The 6,000-nt window shown below is 42.7% G+C and overlaps 1 long non-coding RNA gene across 1 annotated transcript in view; it reads left to right on the top strand.

Moving 5' to 3' along the window:
* Window positions 1-335: 335 nt before the first annotated feature.
* LOC139163832 (uncharacterized) overlaps window positions 336-6,000 on the top strand; it is a 58,357-nt gene continuing 52,692 nt past the window's right edge. The window contains exon 1 of the long non-coding RNA XR_011558530.1: window positions 336-415. This is a non-coding gene — a long non-coding RNA (uncharacterized lncRNA). The remainder of the gene's footprint in view (window positions 416-6,000) is intronic.

The raw sequence follows: 6,000 nt of genomic DNA, 5'->3' as shown, positions 1-6,000 counted from the left end.
GGGTGGGAGCAGTATAGACATTGAGGGGGAGTTGGTTCCATAGAACTGGGGCAACTACAGAGAAGGCCCTTCCCTGCAGTCCCACCAACCTGCAGGGTAGAAGGTATTGCTGAAATAAAACAATTTTGCAAAATGAATAGTAGCTATACTACTATGCTTCCTTAATAAATAACACCAACGTTTCTTTGTGGATAAATGTTTGGGTCCTGCAGTTATGCAAGGCATAGGAAGTGAATACTCTGGATGCTTTGAAACTCAAAACGTATGTTCTCCGTTTCCCTATAGGCAAGAAGAAGGCAACACTCTTTGACAGCCAGGCTCCTATCTGCCCTATCTGCCAGGTTTTGCTTCGCCCAGGTGACCTGCAGGAGCATATGGAACAGGAGCTGGAGAAGTTAACACAGCTGAATATCAGGTAAGGACAGCAAATACCAGAATCATATGGGCTTTAGCCATAGATCTATTAAACTGAAGATCTTCCCTTTATAGCCAATGAAACCACTCTTCATGCTCTATTCTCTCATGGTGAAGAATATAAAACCCTTTAATTTGTTAGGGATATTTTTTTTCTTGTTACATCCATTGTACAGTATATCCTTTTTTATGAATTTATTTTCTCAGCCCCAAAGATCCACCAAAGTAAGATATTCCATCAGCCAACTCTACCAGCGTAGATCTGATGAGAATTGTATATCAACTCTCCATGGTAGATCTGCTTTCAGGGTATATTTGCATTCGCTGGCTGGGGAATTCTGGGAGTTGAAGTCCAAATATCTTCAAGTGACCAAGGTTGGGAAACACTGCTCTAGAGTGCAAAAAACAGCACAATGGGCAAACCGAAAGTGCGTTTTCCAAACTTCCGGTTTGCCCATTGTGTGTTTTTTGCACTCCGGACCTTCGGGAAACTTCCCTGAACCCTCCGGAGTGCAAAAACCAGCACAACGGCAAAACGGAAGTGTGTTTTTGCAAACTTCCAATTTGCCTGTTTGGGCATTTTTTCCCATACCAGGCTTCAGTAAGGCCTTTGCGCATGTGCGGGAGGCAGTGCAGGGGGAGTGTGCATGTGGTGGGAGAGAGAGGAGAGGGGTGTGGGCACATGCACACATACTAGCACATCCACACACACCCTTTTGGCACGCGAACCAAAAAAGGTTTGCCACCACTGTGTTAATTGATACAGGCATAACAGCAATTTTTCATTAGCTCCACATCTGTTGCCGGGTTTTTCCCCGGTACCGAGCCCAAATGTGAAATTTCTTACATTGTGTGGGGTGCAGGGCTACTGCCCGGACAGGGGGAACACAGTGGAGTAGCGAAAATGTAGCTCCACCCCCAAGCACCCAATTTGCACTGAATGATGTTGAAAGAAAATGCAGGGCGTCCTGCATAAGCCACGCCCACAGTGTGGTAGTAAAAAATGTGGTAGCCTTTCACTGATGGGGTGGTAGAGAAAAAAGATAAGTCATGCAATACTCTGTTCCCTTGTGTATATAATTTATAGTGTGTTTTTTTGGGGGGGTGTCTGTCTGACTTAATAAAGGGCCACAGAAAATTAATGAAGGGGTGTCAATGAACAGAAGCAATTAGCCCTCGGAGAGCCTATGGAAACAGCCAGGCAAGCCTTGTAGGGGAGTTGAGAGCAGCCTGTAGCTGGATACCTGGGTGGGCGGGGGGGGGGGGAGAGATAGTACTTAATAGGAAGGGAAAGGAAACGCTAAATCATAAAGCCTGACAAGAGCCATTGTGGGCCAGCTGACAAATGAAAAAGAATAACCACGGCAGTTAAAAGGGGGAGACAGCTTACTCCCAGCCCTGGACTATTCTGGCGGTATGCATGTGGAAGAGCAATAGCGGAGCCTTTATTAATTATTAAGTAATGACTCCTACCCTGCTGCAATAGATAGCCTGTATCCATCAGGCCCCAGGGGCTAATCATCGGCCTTCTGGCAGACCCCGCCCTAACCTGGCAATAGAAACAAACCACTTTAAATGTCAGGCTGCTTTGGGGTGCCTGGGAATAGGGGTTCTGCACTGGCAGATGAACAATGTTCCCATTCCTGAACCTTCCAAGGGTAGCATGTATCCTGCTGGCAAAAAAATTAAAAAATGCTGTTTTTCATAATCAAGGTGGTGGCACCATCCTTCCGGCCTGGTACACAAAAGGAATATAAGCAACCCATATTGGAAAAAAAGGAAAAAGAATAGTGCACCAATAAGCAAATAAAACTCATGCATTTAATTCTTTTGTCGATTAATATATACTTTCTGTTCAGGAGGTAAAATAATAATAATAAATTTTTATTTACGGTCAAAGATCATCAATATAATATCAATAATAATTAAAAGGAAAAAGAAAAGGAAACAGGACTTTTGGCTGAGCAACCAAGATTGACCCATTGTAACTATACAAGTGATGTACGTATCTCGCTATGAAGGCACACATTTGAGACAAATCCCTGCGGCTGCTGCGCAGAATCTGGCCACCTGTGCCGTAATCCTGGCCTGCTCATCCCCAAGCAACCACCGGAGATAGGCAACGTCCGAGCGGCCAGGATATCCCTCAATAAGTGGTAGAATATGCTTTCTCCTAATGTCAGTGTAAAAGGAGCATCTCAGGAGCATGTGTCCCTCAGTCTCCACCTCTCCTGAGCCACAAGGGCCACAAGGGCAAAATCTTTTCAATTCTTTTGTGGATTAATATATACTTTTTGTTCAGGAGGTAAAAGTAAAAAATATACTGCTCCTCTTTTTGTCATTTTCCCCACAGCAACTATCTTAGGAAGTAGGTTGGGCTGAGTTAGACAAAGACTGACCCAGTTACGCACGGAGCTTTGGTGGCTAAGAATGGACTTGAACCCAGGTTACTCTCCTCCTAGTCCAACACAATATTACAACTATATCTAGTTATAATCAAAATGGCCAGCGGCTAATATTTAGTAATATAAAACAGGGAGGTTCTTGCTTTGCTGGGATTAAGATGTGGGGGAAATAAGAGGAGGAGAAATATCCTATCAGAGAACTTAACTTTCAGTCAAAACAAAGCACATTCCAGCCAACAACATCAAGGTCATCTCCAGGATGACCCTCAGGGAAAATTGCTTCATTGGAGAATGTGATTGATGACACAAATTGGGGGGAGGGGGAAACAGGGTCAAAGCCAAGATACGGATTAAATAAGGTCATAGTTGGCATCACTTGGTTCGTGCCGACCTGAAGCTCCTAATAAATAACTGGATTTCTTTTGAAGCTCAGCTTGAGGCTCATGATTTAATTAGGGCATCGGTTAGAACCAGTGATGGGCTACCAAAATCTTTAATACCACACTGTGGGCATGGCTTATGCATTTTGTTTCAACATCTTTCAGTGCAAATTGGGTGCTCTGGGGTGGAGCTCCAAATTTTGCTACCGGAACTGCGTTCCTGACCGTTCCCGTAGGAGTCCATCCCTGGTCAGAACCCTGACAATTGTTCATTCAGCATCATTGGGCATCGGACTGATCCTAGCACTTCTGAACGATTTCGATGTGGTCACAAGCATTTAACTTGAGGTTCATAAAAGGACTAGCTGAACCATAGTTTATTGCTTCTGAAAGTTCATTTCCATAGCCAAAGAGATTTAAAGGTAATCATCCTGAGCATGCAATCTTTATTTACATCAATAAAGCACTGGAGTTTGTTACAGCCATACCTCCTAAGTTTCTGGCATTCAGTGTTTTATCTGTTTCTCAATGAAATTTTCAACATCACAGAGATTACAATTTTGCTTCAGATTACATTATATTTATTTGCTTATTTAATTTATATTGTGCATCTTCCTCCATCATTGAGCTCAAGGGTTCTGGGTGTTTTCTAGGTTCTGATTGGGCCCGTGTCTACTTAGCGGCAGTAAAGAGGCTGTGTGTGTTGTGAACGTCTTCATATCATTCCTTGGCATTTAGAATATGATTGCGTGCTAAAGAGATCCTGATTGTAACTGGGTTTGTTCTGTTTCAGTCAACTCACTTTTATTTTCAAGTTGATCGTTACTTGGAGTCCATCCCAGGACAATTGATTTCTCTACTTAAATAGCAACATCTCCTTTATTTGGGAAAAATAAATTCAGCTGCAGCTAATGTAGTCTTGTAGTATCAACTCCTTTGATTTTTGGTAGATTTCTTTTTACCTACCTGCTAAATTAGCAATGATCCGTGCAGTGTTCAAGTACAGGAATAGTTTTGTAATGCGTTATTTTGTTAAATGAGAGACAAGATCCAATTGTCTCAATGCCAGGAAGGCGAGTAGATGTTTTTTTAAAATTCAATATTGTTGTTCCTTCAGATTTCTTCTTCAGAGAAATTTTCTTTTTATGTTATTGTATTTTCATTTTTAATCTTTATTCTTAGGTATTAATGTTTAGAGTTGCTTCAGTGGTTGAGGCGGCTAATATACAGTGGTACCTCCTGATACAAACCCCTCATCATACAAACTTTTCGAGATACGAACCCAGGGTTCGGAATTTTTTTGCCTCTTCTTATGAACTTTTTTCACCTTACGAACCTGCCAAGCCGCCAATGAGATTCCCCGCCTCCGGACTTTCGTTGCAAGCCGCGCGCAGGTTTTTGCGATCCTGGGATCCCCTGAGGCTCCCCTCCATGGGAAACCCCACCTCCTGACTTCCGTGTTTTTGCAATGCTGTAGGGAAATCCCATGAGGGGAATCCCAGGATCGCAAAAACGGGCGCTCTGCTGGGCAGAGTAGGGGGGACAAAAACAGGAAGAAAAGACTCATGGAGCTCAAGGGAGGAGAAAGGTGTGGGGGAGATGAGGAGAGTGAGGTAGACAAAAACGGGAAGAAAAGGCTCATGGAGCTCAAGGGAGGAGAAAGGTGTTCGCCTCAGCTTTGTCTGGCCGCCGCTTTTTTTTTTAAGCCTTAATATTTTGGATTCTCCTAATGGGCTTGCACACATGGGAAACATTGTTTCATCTTACGAACTTTTCACCTTACGAACCTCGTCCTGGAACCAATTAAGTTCGTAAAACGAGGTATTACTGTATTGTGCAGAAATAAAACAGAAGAGGTGTGTTGCCTAGTGAAGCTTGAATTCATCAATTAAGCATTGCAATAGTTTTACCTACGTACTCAGTCTTTCTTTTCCTTTTACTAGCAATGGTTTAATCTGCAGAAATCTTGCCAGTAGAGAAGGTTGACTTATTTGATTTTGAAAGAGTTCATCTCATCCTTCTTAATATCATCTACCTTGCCTCCAGATTCTGCTGGTACTTTCATACAGATTCCTAAACAGCCTTGTATATAAAAGATGGAAGGTGTGTTTTTTTTTAAATAAAGAACATACCAGCATGGATGGAGTTAATCGCCTCCAAGCTGAAGTTTGTAGTTTTGTTTTCTTTCAATTTATATCCTTCACTTAAAAAGGGAAAAAAGGTGGGGGTGAAATCGCCCAGCAGGTGACATATTCTAAGAGGGAGCAGCGAAATCGTGTTAACCACTTCAAAATCTCATATATTCAATCGGCCTCTGGCAAGACATCTGCCTAATGTTAGCGCTTAAATATCCTTTTCCATTTTACATGCATTCAAGTCTCATTTGAGTGAAATGAAACGGTATTATTAAAGGGAGATTTTGCACAAATGGCCTGAATTTGACATGTCAAGTTCAATGAGGCTGTTACATATGTAATGCTGAGAAGGGGCTCGGAGGCTCCTGGCACTTGAAACAGCACCAGTGGCTCTGAAATGAAATTTGCATGCAGCCTTTTCCCTCTCCACCCTTCTACTCAAACCCACAGAATGCCAAGTTGCAGCTTGTAGAAGCCTGGGATAGGATTTGGGAATAAAGCAATTACTGGTCTAGGGCAAAGTGATTTGGGAATAGAAATGCCCCCTCCAAAAACACGGTATCTTGATTGGGGGGGAACCCCCCCACCTTAATAGGATCCTAGTTTTGAAATATCCCTAAAGTCATCTTCTTCCTTCTCTACTAACAACCATTGTGCCACAGATAT

Source organism: Erythrolamprus reginae, chromosome 3 (genome assembly GCF_031021105.1).
Source record: "Erythrolamprus reginae isolate rEryReg1 chromosome 3, rEryReg1.hap1, whole genome shotgun sequence".
Lineage (NCBI taxonomy): Eukaryota > Metazoa > Chordata > Lepidosauria > Squamata > Dipsadidae > Erythrolamprus > Erythrolamprus reginae.
Note: the sequence above shows the minus strand (reverse complement) of the source record. Positions and strands in the feature narration are given on the sequence as shown.